This window comes from Pinus tabuliformis, chromosome J (genome assembly GCF_031772625.1).
Source record: "Pinus tabuliformis cultivar Carrire ecotype Pingquan chromosome J, CPIR1, whole genome shotgun sequence".
Classification (NCBI taxonomy): domain Eukaryota; kingdom Viridiplantae; phylum Streptophyta; class Pinopsida; order Pinales; family Pinaceae; genus Pinus; species Pinus tabuliformis.
Window position 1 is genome coordinate 291,532,251 of NC_142295.1, and position 11,322 is coordinate 291,543,572.

Sequence of the window (11,322 nt, forward strand, 5' to 3'; positions counted from 1 at the left end):
AACCAAAGAAAAGGTCAAGGATTTTAACATCCGGTTCAACACCCTGTTTAATAGAATCCTTGATAACGCTAGACCTACTAAGGAGGTGCTCATGGAATTATACATCACTGCTCTCCCTATCCCTACTGCAATGTGGGTCAAAAGGAGTAATGCACAAACCTTACAGGGTGCTATCGATGAAGCAGTAAAAGTCGAGAATGAAATGATCAGTCTCACAGCATGTCATCATACAACTGGAGAGAAGAAAACCTCTCATTCATCTACGAAGAATAGTGGGAGTGATAAAAAAGTGGCTGAGGTCAAAGAAATGGACACCACATATGTGGAAGGTTTGCATCGAATCATTAATAAGTTGACAAACACAGTCATTGATATGAAAAGGAACTCTGGAGAGAGTACAAGTGGGAGTGTAGGAGAGTATAACAATTGAAAACCTTTCAAACCTTTCTATCATAAGAAGACAGAAGGTGGTCATGGTCCACTTGCACTACCTGCTCCACCCAATGAAGGGAATTTAAATACAGAAGAGTTGGCTCTTATCAGATCACTCCTTAACCAAGAAGAACCTATAGTGGAGCTAGAGCTAGAACAAGAAGATGAGGAAGAATACTAGGTAGAATATCCCTTGGAAGAAGAATCTCAAATCAATGTACTATGGGATTTCTATACAAACGAGAACAATGGTGACCAAGGAGACAGTATGGAAAAAATCCACACTAATGAAATCCACACACGAAGTAAGGGGCCACTTGTGGGTGTGATGAAGCCTATAGACTAGAGCAAGAAAGATGTTCACCCTTTGAAGGTATCCACTCCCAAGATGCCGTTTGAGAGGAATAAACCTAATGGTCATTCCAAGAATACCCGAGTTGCAAACCATCCAAAGAAAGATAATACTGCTCCCACTGTGATGAAGGCAACTCAAAATGGTAAAGTCCCACCTAAGAACAACAAAACTGGTATGTTTACTCTGCCCTATCCTGTTTATAACATTGATTACAATATTGTGGATGACCTTAAGAAATCTAGGGATAATATCACATACTTTGATTTGGTAAAATTAATGCAACAAAGAGATCTGCTCCTGAAAGCTATGAATGAGCGGAACTGCAATGTTCCCACCATCCCAAGCAGCCAAACCAAGAAGTCAGCATCCAAACCTATCAACACCTCCATTACAGCCCAAATGCCATCAGATACGGAAGCCACTCTATCCAAAATGAATCGAAACCCCCAAGATGTTAGTTTAGCCATGATAGGAAGGAAATCAAAATCCATGACTCCCCCTTTCCTCATCCCATTTGCAATCTTCAACATGAACAAACACAATTGCTTAGTAGATTCTAGTGCCTCGTCCACTGTGATGCCTTACGCTATTGCTAAAATACTGCAGGCGACACCGAGAAAACTGGGACTCGAATTATGAAATTGGATAGGACAAATGTGAAAGTAATTGGGGAATTGAAAGATGTGTTGATTCGGATGGCTGCTAAACCACAATACACACAAGTCATTGATATAGTGGTAGTCGATATACTCGAGGCTTATGGAATGTTTCTTAGTAGAGGCTGGTCAACAAAACTCAATGGATATTTCTCAACTGATTGGTCCCATCTCTTGCTGCCTCAAAAGGGAAAGGGTGATATGCTGAGAATTGATCGAGAAAGATACATGAAGTATGTAGTGATGGAGCTAAACAGTCCCAATGAACCTGTAATGTTTACCAACTCTATCCTTAGGAATTATAGTTTCAATGTTTGTGCCACGGAAAACTGTTTTCAAGAATTCTATGCAGAAAAAATTGAAGAAACTACAATAAACACGTGGTTGGAAGCTCTCCCCCGTAGTCCAACTAAAGAACCACCCTGTAATATAGTAGATGATAGAACTAGTCTCGTAGGAAGAAATTCAGTTGATGTAACATTATACTCTATATTTTGGACACTCTATTTTAATGGCTCTAACTGCCTTGAAGGTGTAAGTGTTGGGAGCATTCTTATTGACCCACAAGGGAACCAACATCTAATGGCCAGCCGGTTGGAGCTCATGTGCACCAACAACATGGCAAAATACGAAGGCTTTCTGCAAGGCCTATAAAAAGCCATTGATCTAAAGGTAATTTTTTTTTTAAGCTTTTGGTGATTCATAGATAATTATGGACCAGGTAAGGTACCAGCATGAGGTGTGGAGCTTAATTTACAGTCTTGATTCTTTTGATATCACATACATACCTCGAGAGAAAAATTAAGATACTGATGTGATGGCTGGTATGGCTACAAAACTTTTCTTGATTTTAGATTAAAGAAGAATAAATGTTATGTTGAATTGATTTTCAAACCTTTCATACCTGATAACATCTCAAATTGGCAGGCATTCGAAGGTGACGAGCTGATCCTTGAGCTCCTGCATTGCGAAAGGACATTCAAAAATGAACTCATTGATGAACAAGAGCATGAAAGGCTTGTGAATGATAGTGAAGATGAGGTAATATCTTTCATGGAGAAATTTATCATCAACAGGTTTGGCATCCTTGATGTTCTCATGTTTGATAATGCTTCTTATTATAAAAACCACATTCGCGTAATCCATGCATCTCTCACCGAAAACCAAAGGAACTGGCACAACACTCTAACAAATGCTCTCTGGGTTGATAGGGTCACCCCAAAGGGTAAGCATGCAAAACTTCAACACTTATGGCTGGGCCCATTCCAAGTTGGGGAAAAAATTGGTCAGGGAACTTACAGATCGAAAAATTTACAGGGAGACACTGGGAAACTCCTTGTTAATGACCAACCTCTTAAGAAATACTTCCAGTAGCCACCACATGGTGGTTACCTCCTAAGTAGGTTAGATTTCATTTTACTTTTGCTGTTAGTTTAGTTACATTTCCGTATTTTCCTTTCCGGTTTTTCCACAAAGTTTATTTTCCCTTCTGTTTTGAATTGCAGTCCTTTTTAGCCAACTAATTTTGGTCCTCCAATCTTGTTTTACCTTTCTCATATCTTCCCTCATTCACCACCTTCATTCTTTCCCTTGCTGATTAACCTGTTGATGAGCTGGCTGATTCTAAATCCATTGTTACCTTGCAAATCAAACAAATTTTCAATCATCTTGTGAGAACTTGAAAATCAGCTGTGGAATTCAAACCAAAGCCACTCATTGGCATCTATTAAGAATTGGGTAAGATCTATTGATAACTTGGATGTCTAGAGTATATAGGGGCATCTTTATAATACAAAAAATGTGTAATTACAGCTGGACTGGCATGGAGGGACGCTGCATTTTGAATAAATCCCACTCAAACCTAGCCTATACCTGACTGTAAGGTTTGTAGTTATGCTCCATTGGTCCCATCCACCACACTAAATTGACCAATACCTGTTATCTACAAGTAAATCTCCTTTCATGGGCTAAACTCACTATCATATACCATGTGGCAAATCCAATTGTGCTCTAGTCCTTGTGCCTGAAACTGGAAGGACTTATTTAAAATAAAATGAAATTTCAAGTCCTTGTGCCAATCTAGAAGGACAAGTTGTTTGGGAAGCTGGTTAGAGTAAGGATTATTGTTGGGCTCAGAGTACCAGTTGACATAGCAAGCCCAACCTTGCTTAAGCGGTTTAAAAATATGGCGTGATCCATGACTGCACCCCATTCAATCATATGAAAATATAGCACTGAAATTCTCATATAAAGTGCAGATAAACATATCTACATCAAGTATAATGAGAAATAAAGAGCTGAGGTACACACCTAAATAGGTATTGATAGACCAATGATGACCCCAAAAGGACTTTTGAAAGTAGGAAATAGGTAAAGGAAAGTCAATAAATCCCATAATACTACCATTGGAGAATGTTTGTCAAAACCCTATTAGTAGGTAGAAGCTATTTGTATCTATTCCACCTGAAGCAATTAATTTTGAAGTGGAACCCATGTCTGTCCATCTATAAATTTTGCATTTCAAGTTTATCTTAACACCCTAATGTTCTATTAATCCAAGGTTTATTTGGAAACAGAGATAACTGGTTCACTCAGCGGTTCGCCATTTGTTGTGGCCACAACCACCACCCTATTAAAACTTTCCTTGGTAGCAATTTTGAATGGGTCCCCTAAAAGTTGATTCTTTCACCTCTCTGAGTGATTGGTTTTATTCCAAAGACTTTAACTCATTGCCGAGCCAAATCTTCAATTCCTAATGGTAAAGCCCCCCTCTTTAAACATCTGCCGCATGATCCATTTATAACACTTTATAGCCCTTCATTCATATCGTCCATCAACACCTTTTCAACCCTAAAAAACCTTCCATCACACCTTCATCTCCATTATGACTCTTTAAAATAGAAATACTAAAAAAAAAAGCCTAAATCACCCCTTTTCGCGTATTGGAATCAACATTAAGGCATGATGCATACCACTATACTCCGGACCCGACGGCTTTATTAACCATATTATATAAATATCGGGTTTGGAGCCCCATCGCATGTCGCAATCGGCCAAGTCCTAAGGCTATGTATACAAAAAGCGCACCTGTCTTCCGAACCCGATGGCTCTTTTAACCGCAATACATATAATATTGGGTCTGGAAACATATTCCACATCAATATTGGTGGGTCCGAGGCTGATAAAAGGCTCACCACTATGCTCTAGACCCGATGGCATTATTAACTATATTTCATATATATATCGGGTCCATAGCCATATCGCATATCACTATCGGCGGGGTCCGGGGTCTATATATAAGGCACACGGTATCACCCGGACCCGCCAATGATTATAGATCCGGCAATATAATATTTCAAGTCTGGCCTAATGGCCAGACGTGGGTTTTCCCATGTATTCACCTATTTTTCAAAAATTATTAAGGACAGGGCTTCTCAAAGGGAAGACATACATTATGGACTCGCCAGGACTATTAAGGGCAGTATATATATATATATATATATTTCGAGTCCTCATTCCCCAATCGCTCATCGCAATCAGTGGAGCCTAGGGGTTATGCAATTAGCGAACAGGTGATGATTAGATCTGACAATAATAATAGGCTCCGATATATAATTTTTGACATCCAGCTGTACGGCCGGGCTGCGGGTTTTCACGTATATTTCTGTGTATTCGATAAAACATTGTGGCCGAGGTTTTTTAAAGGGAAATCTTATGTTGTGGATCTGAAGTGATTATTAAACATGGCTCATATGCATTTCAGGTCTGCCTTCCCAATCCTCCACCGTTGATCTACCCCTCATGGATCCAACGACCCACGCAAATTTCGAGTGAACAACTTGCTCAAGGAATACCTGCCCGAAAAGTGGTATCCTCTTTTCTCCTAGCTTCTATGTGTCGTTTTAAGAATGGAATCAAGGGCCTTCCTCGCAATACCAGATACCACTTAGACCACTTTTGAAATACCATCTAGTTCTGTGTTATACGATGATTTTCAATGTAGACCGAGTTTACACTTGCAGTACTTAAACAATGCGTGAATTTGAAAAAAGGGGCCTATTCCTTCACATTTATTCCTTCTGATGTAATAAATGTTCAATGAAGGCAAGATTTACGTTTTTAAATAATTTCCGTCTTATTTTCATAAGCATGACAGGTGTCTATTATCTCTGCAGGCAATGAGTAAAGGATGCATAAGCGAATCCGGAGAACTCATATATGCGGGTGGGTTTTGTTGAAAGAGCCAGACTTTGGCATTCTCAGTCAGTTTCCAGGTGTTTCCTGTGTATTCTGAAAGAAAAACTGCCCTAGATCTCATCATGAAGAGATGACACATAGTCATCATCCTCTAATCAACATCTATTCATTTCACCAGGAAATGAAGCGTTCCAGTGATAGGAAATGCCTTCTATGTGTCAGCAATGACACCGATGGCTCTACATCTATGTATTCGGATCAGTATATTGAAAAGAACAAGGGAAGACGAAGGGTCATGGCCTGAGGCATAAATATTACTTCCAGATAGGAGAGAATGGCTTTTTGTTTGGAGAAAACAACTTTGATTTATTGTGAACAAAGAGGACTGTTTGGTTCAAGAAGGAGCCTATGTTTCAGATTTATTTTCCTTTTCTTTCATATGTTTAGAATTAGTGTGTCGTTGCTGGCACGAAGATAAATGTGATTTGCTCTATGCATATTGTTAACTACCAATTCATGGTTATTCTTGGTTATTTTAATGTAATTCAATAGCATTGATAATTCATGAAAGGTTGTTGATTCCAGACTTTGTTAAACATCAGTTGCAAGTGTTATTTGTATGGAGAGGAATGTATATTCCTGTATAAGTAATTGGATTGTGATTAGGATTTAATACAACCTTGTTCTTATGTGGACCAGTAATTGATTCATTTGGATTTGGGATTTATATATGATGTTTAACCTCCTTTTATTTTGCACCTGCATGATAGATTAGGAAAGTTAGGACTAGATTAGAGTAGCTTAAGTAGTTTAGATAGGATTTGATACATATAGGTTAGCTATTTTATTTCGTTCGTTTAATTGAAGTCTTCTTCCTGGAAGCAATCTTTCAAGGCATTTAACAGTTTACAAGGTCCCTTAAAACCCGTTGGAACTAGCCATTCCAAATGAAAGCGGGCCTAATTGGGGTCTGTGATCGGTTAGTTCCCCTTGTTGGTATAGAGAAAATTCACCATGTCAACAGATCCCTAATGGATGACCAGTTCCTATGTTAAAATCCAATAGATTTTGGGTAACAGGCACAAGTTGCGGTGAACTGAGCACTTTCCAAGAAGTGGAGGAAAGGATACTCACAGATGCACCTTCATCTATAATAGTGTCAGGTACAATCATATTACAAACCTGTACTATGATCTAGAAAAGAACATAAGAAGGAAGATGACATCCTGCCAGTCAATTCCAATCAAAGGAAGTGACCAAACTACTTGGATGGGGTACCATAAGAATGGGAGAAATACCCCCTTGAGTTACGAGAATGGGAGGATTTTCCTCCTGTCTTGATGGAATAGGAGGGTTTCCTCCAAGCTCATTAGAATCTGAAGAAACAAAAAGAACCTGAGTGGTATCATACTCACTCTCTATGGGAAAGGTATGATTAACTGAAGGTGAAATCAAGTCAACTTTTTCCTTGAACTGTGATTGGTCAGGTAAAGACTCATGGGATTCACATTTAGATAGAGTGGGTTTGACTGACGGTTGATTTGGGTCAGTCAATTCATCAACTAGTGGAGGATTAAGAGAGAGTCTCTTGTAACTAGATGGAAGTTTCCGTAGAGAAGAAGGACGATTATCCAACACTTTTTTGGCTTCATCCAAATATGGACAAAAGTGAATGGGGTGATTCCCTTAACATAACCTACAAGGAAACTTAACTTTACCCTTCTTTCCATGAACTTTACTACCACTCATTGATGGTGTGTCACCAGCATGATCTCCAAAAGTTAATGACATAGGATGATGTGAATGAGAAGACCATTCTTCTAAGATCTGAGAAATATTAGGACAATTTCAAAGAAGATGGTCTCTCGTACAAAGTTTGCATGGATATCGAAATTTGTGAGGCTTATCGGATGGTTTCTCATCAGAGGTTACATTGAAAGCAATGGTTTCCTGGTTGCCCCCCTACTGAATTTTCTTCTTCTTCTTCTTATCCACCTGGTTACTAGTGTCAATACTTTCACTAGGCGAAGAGGAAGAAGGGGAGGAAGAAAAAACCAAGGAAGAAGGCAAAGGGTCAACTTTAAAATCAACTGGAGGTTGATTTTGTCTAGTTGGAGGAGTACTTGATTGTGGAGAAATCACGACATTTTGAACCAAGGAGGTTGAAAACAACCATACTGGCAATTCAATGGTAATTCCTGGAAGGGATAATGTCGCCATATAAGGAGCACCCATATTTCTAAAAGTAGGAAAAGGACTAGGATTCCCATCAAAAGGAACTCCTTGATCGATGGACTCTGGAATTGTTGCCATATGTCTCAACCTAAGATCAACTAAGGAGTCACATGGAGGAAGTTATTCGTAGTCAATTAATTTTATTTTATTCAAAATAACATAACAAAACAAAAGAGGGATAATCTAGGAAAAAAGATTACCAAGCAACTGTGAACTATAGAATCCGTCCCAGCGAACCGAGAAGTGCGGGCAGACAATCTACCCGAATGCTGTGTTTGGTGTATCATAGTGTACAAGGCGGTCAAATTGGTTACCTATGGATGGATATCAACCTAATGTAGTCCTCCAGTATATACTCGAAAGTACGTGGAGGCCCAATCCGTGTTAGCACTTTCTAATGCGAAACCGCACAGTGAGAGCATTCCTTTATACTTTACGTACTGTAACACCGCCCTATATACCCGAAAGTACATGGATGAGCTACAATATAATTATGTACGTGGAATGAGGTATCACACTTGGAATGTATCGTAGAAAAGTTAGTGAGAACTACTATGTTTTACAACGTCGGAACACGTCTCTAGCCTAGAACCTCTAAATGTTACACGTTCAGTTACAATGTTCCATTAGATTAATTGAGATAAATTTTAAGTTGATCTTCTTAAGGATTTGCCTTTCAAGGTTCACCATGTGATGTATGTTTGCAATCCATAGAATGCAACTAACATGAGAAACATTCTTTCATTCAATTAACAATGAAAAACGTAGCTAGTAAGGGATAGAGCAATCAGATCTTTGATCAAAGAACAAAAAGCACATGTAATGCAATTTCCCTAAACTATTCCTACAAGCACACACAAACTTTTCAATGCACGATGCAAGTTTTTATTTTCAATTTCCTTAATGTTGAGATGAAAAAAAGGAAACTAATGCACATACAATCAATCAATCTTTTTGCAAGAACGAAGACTTTACGATAGTTCCTTTTCGAAAGAAATGAAGACTTTTACGACACTTTATTTTGAACAAAGATCAATCGACTATAAACTAACTTTGACAATGAATTGATAGTGATAAAGAAATCATTTAAGAAAAACTGAAAAATCAAGGCCAAAGGAGGGCTAGCAAAGGAAATATAAATTTATTTCAGAGAGATAACAGTCATTGATCTTTTAGCAAGCAAAAACAGAAGGAAATTTGGGAAAAATCAAGTCAAATGAGGGATTTTTGACCTAAGGAGGATTAGCGCAGCCCTGAATGGGAGACAGTGTGCTTTAGGGCACTGTCCTCAAGCCAAGGGTGCTCTGCAGCACTCTGTCTCTTGACCAAACCTGCAATAGTACCGTAGAGGCCATCCTATGGGTTTTCAAGCACAATTTTTACCAAAATCGCTTCAAAAAAGCATGAAATAAGATCAATTGAAGCAAAAGTCTACTAGGGTGTACTAGGATGAAGGTAAACTACCTGGAATGGTGATCGTTCCCCAGCAAAGTTGCCGATTTGTTATGTGGAATTTTGCATCTATTGATAAACACAATTTCCCTAGGTGGGTAGCTACACCTAGAACAACATATTTAAAGCACTTAACATTTTTCTATAGAAGATAAATAAGACAAGCGACCTACTTGTTATTTTTTTCTTTCCCTTTGTCTCCTTTGTTTGGTTCTCGCCACTCCTTCTTGAACTTAATCCGCTCGACAAGTACCTGGAATCATAAACAAAGGACAAAAACCAATCAAAGCAAGACATCTATCTACTATAAGAAAATGGAATCAAATGCATTTATGCATATAATAATCATACATAAATACATGAATATGGGAAAAGGTGTAAACAACTTTATTAAGTAGAAGGAATAATTACAAACATGAAGTTTGATCCATTGTCACTCTTCCATATTAGGTTCCAACCAATATCACATCAAAAGAACAACACTTTGGCATCATAATAATACTTTCTTACAATATCAAACCTCATACCAACAATATCTCCTTACAAATTCTCAAAATCCAGCCCCTGATCACTTAGATGAGTGCTCAATTTATAGGAAAATGGAGGAGGTTTGGTCATAAAAGATTATATTGAATGGCCTTCCAAACTTAGAGTTAGCTTCCATGGAGGAAGGGATGAGAGGATAGGAGTTTACTTAAATCATTCCCTATCCAATTTTCGATCTCATAGGAGATGATAAGTGTGGGAATATTCTGGGAAGCTCCAGAAGATAAGAATATTCCCAGAACCCTATGATGATTTTGCTCAATCTCACCTAGCGCAGGTCAAAGTGGGCCTAAGTGCTCTGGAAAACACCTTGACATGGGACTACCTTCACTAAAGCACACTTACCCCTGACCAAGGCTACGTTGATCCCTCAAGGAGGCATTTCTAGAGGGTTTCAAGCCAAAAAAATCTCAGGGAAGGAGGCATTCAAAGTGATGACTTGTCTAGGGCATGTAGCATCTGAATTAGGGTTTGACGAGCCCTAAAAGTACTGATCTAAATGATGGGAGTGATGTTCTCAAATGGATTTGTAACAACCTTTCTTCCTTCTTCCACTTTCTCCTTTGATTTGAGAATCTCTTCTTTCAACCCATTTTTTTGATCTTCAAATGCTTGAAGTAGTTCCTCATTCCGCTTATCTGATTCTTCAGGATCTAGTCTTAGAGAGATGATATCAGCTTCAAGACCTTCACAATATTGTTTATATTCCACAACAACATTTATTGATTTAATATGATCATTGTTATCATATGCCTACAACTTATGTTTAAGATTAACAATGTTTTTCAAAGCAAGATCAAGTTTTGTTCTAAGATCAAAATTTTCTTCTAACTTGTCTTCTTTTGAATCATCAACTCCATCTGACATAACATAGGTTGTTTAGTTATCATGTTCATTTCTTGACACATTATTAGGGATAGGATTATCTAATAGTTCCCCTAATGAACAAAATTCATGGATTTCTTGTAGCTTATCCCATACTTGCTTTCCAGTTGAAAAATGCATAACCCTATTTAATGTTGAATAAAGTATTCTATTAATGAAGTCACTTAAGTCCTTACTGTTCTTTTGTACTTCCTCATCTAATGGAGGAATTTTGGTGTAGTCATTGCATACTAAATACCAAACATCACATTTCATTAGATTAGACTTCATCTTTTCTTTCCATTGGCGATAATTATCATTACTTAGCATAGTTATGCCTTCATTTTCCATTGTTTCTGAATTGCCTTGATCTTTTTCTTCTAGGGCCAACATTTTTGAATCTATTTTCTCTTTAGAGTGCTTACTTTCACTTTTACCCATGAGTGCAAGTTCATTCATTTCACTATCATCATCACTCTCATTATTGCATAGACAAGGAAATGGACCATAGTTAGAACAAAACCCCATACCTGATAATTCTTTGTTACTGTCTTCTTCATTCTTGATCAATAGAAAGCAGGGTGC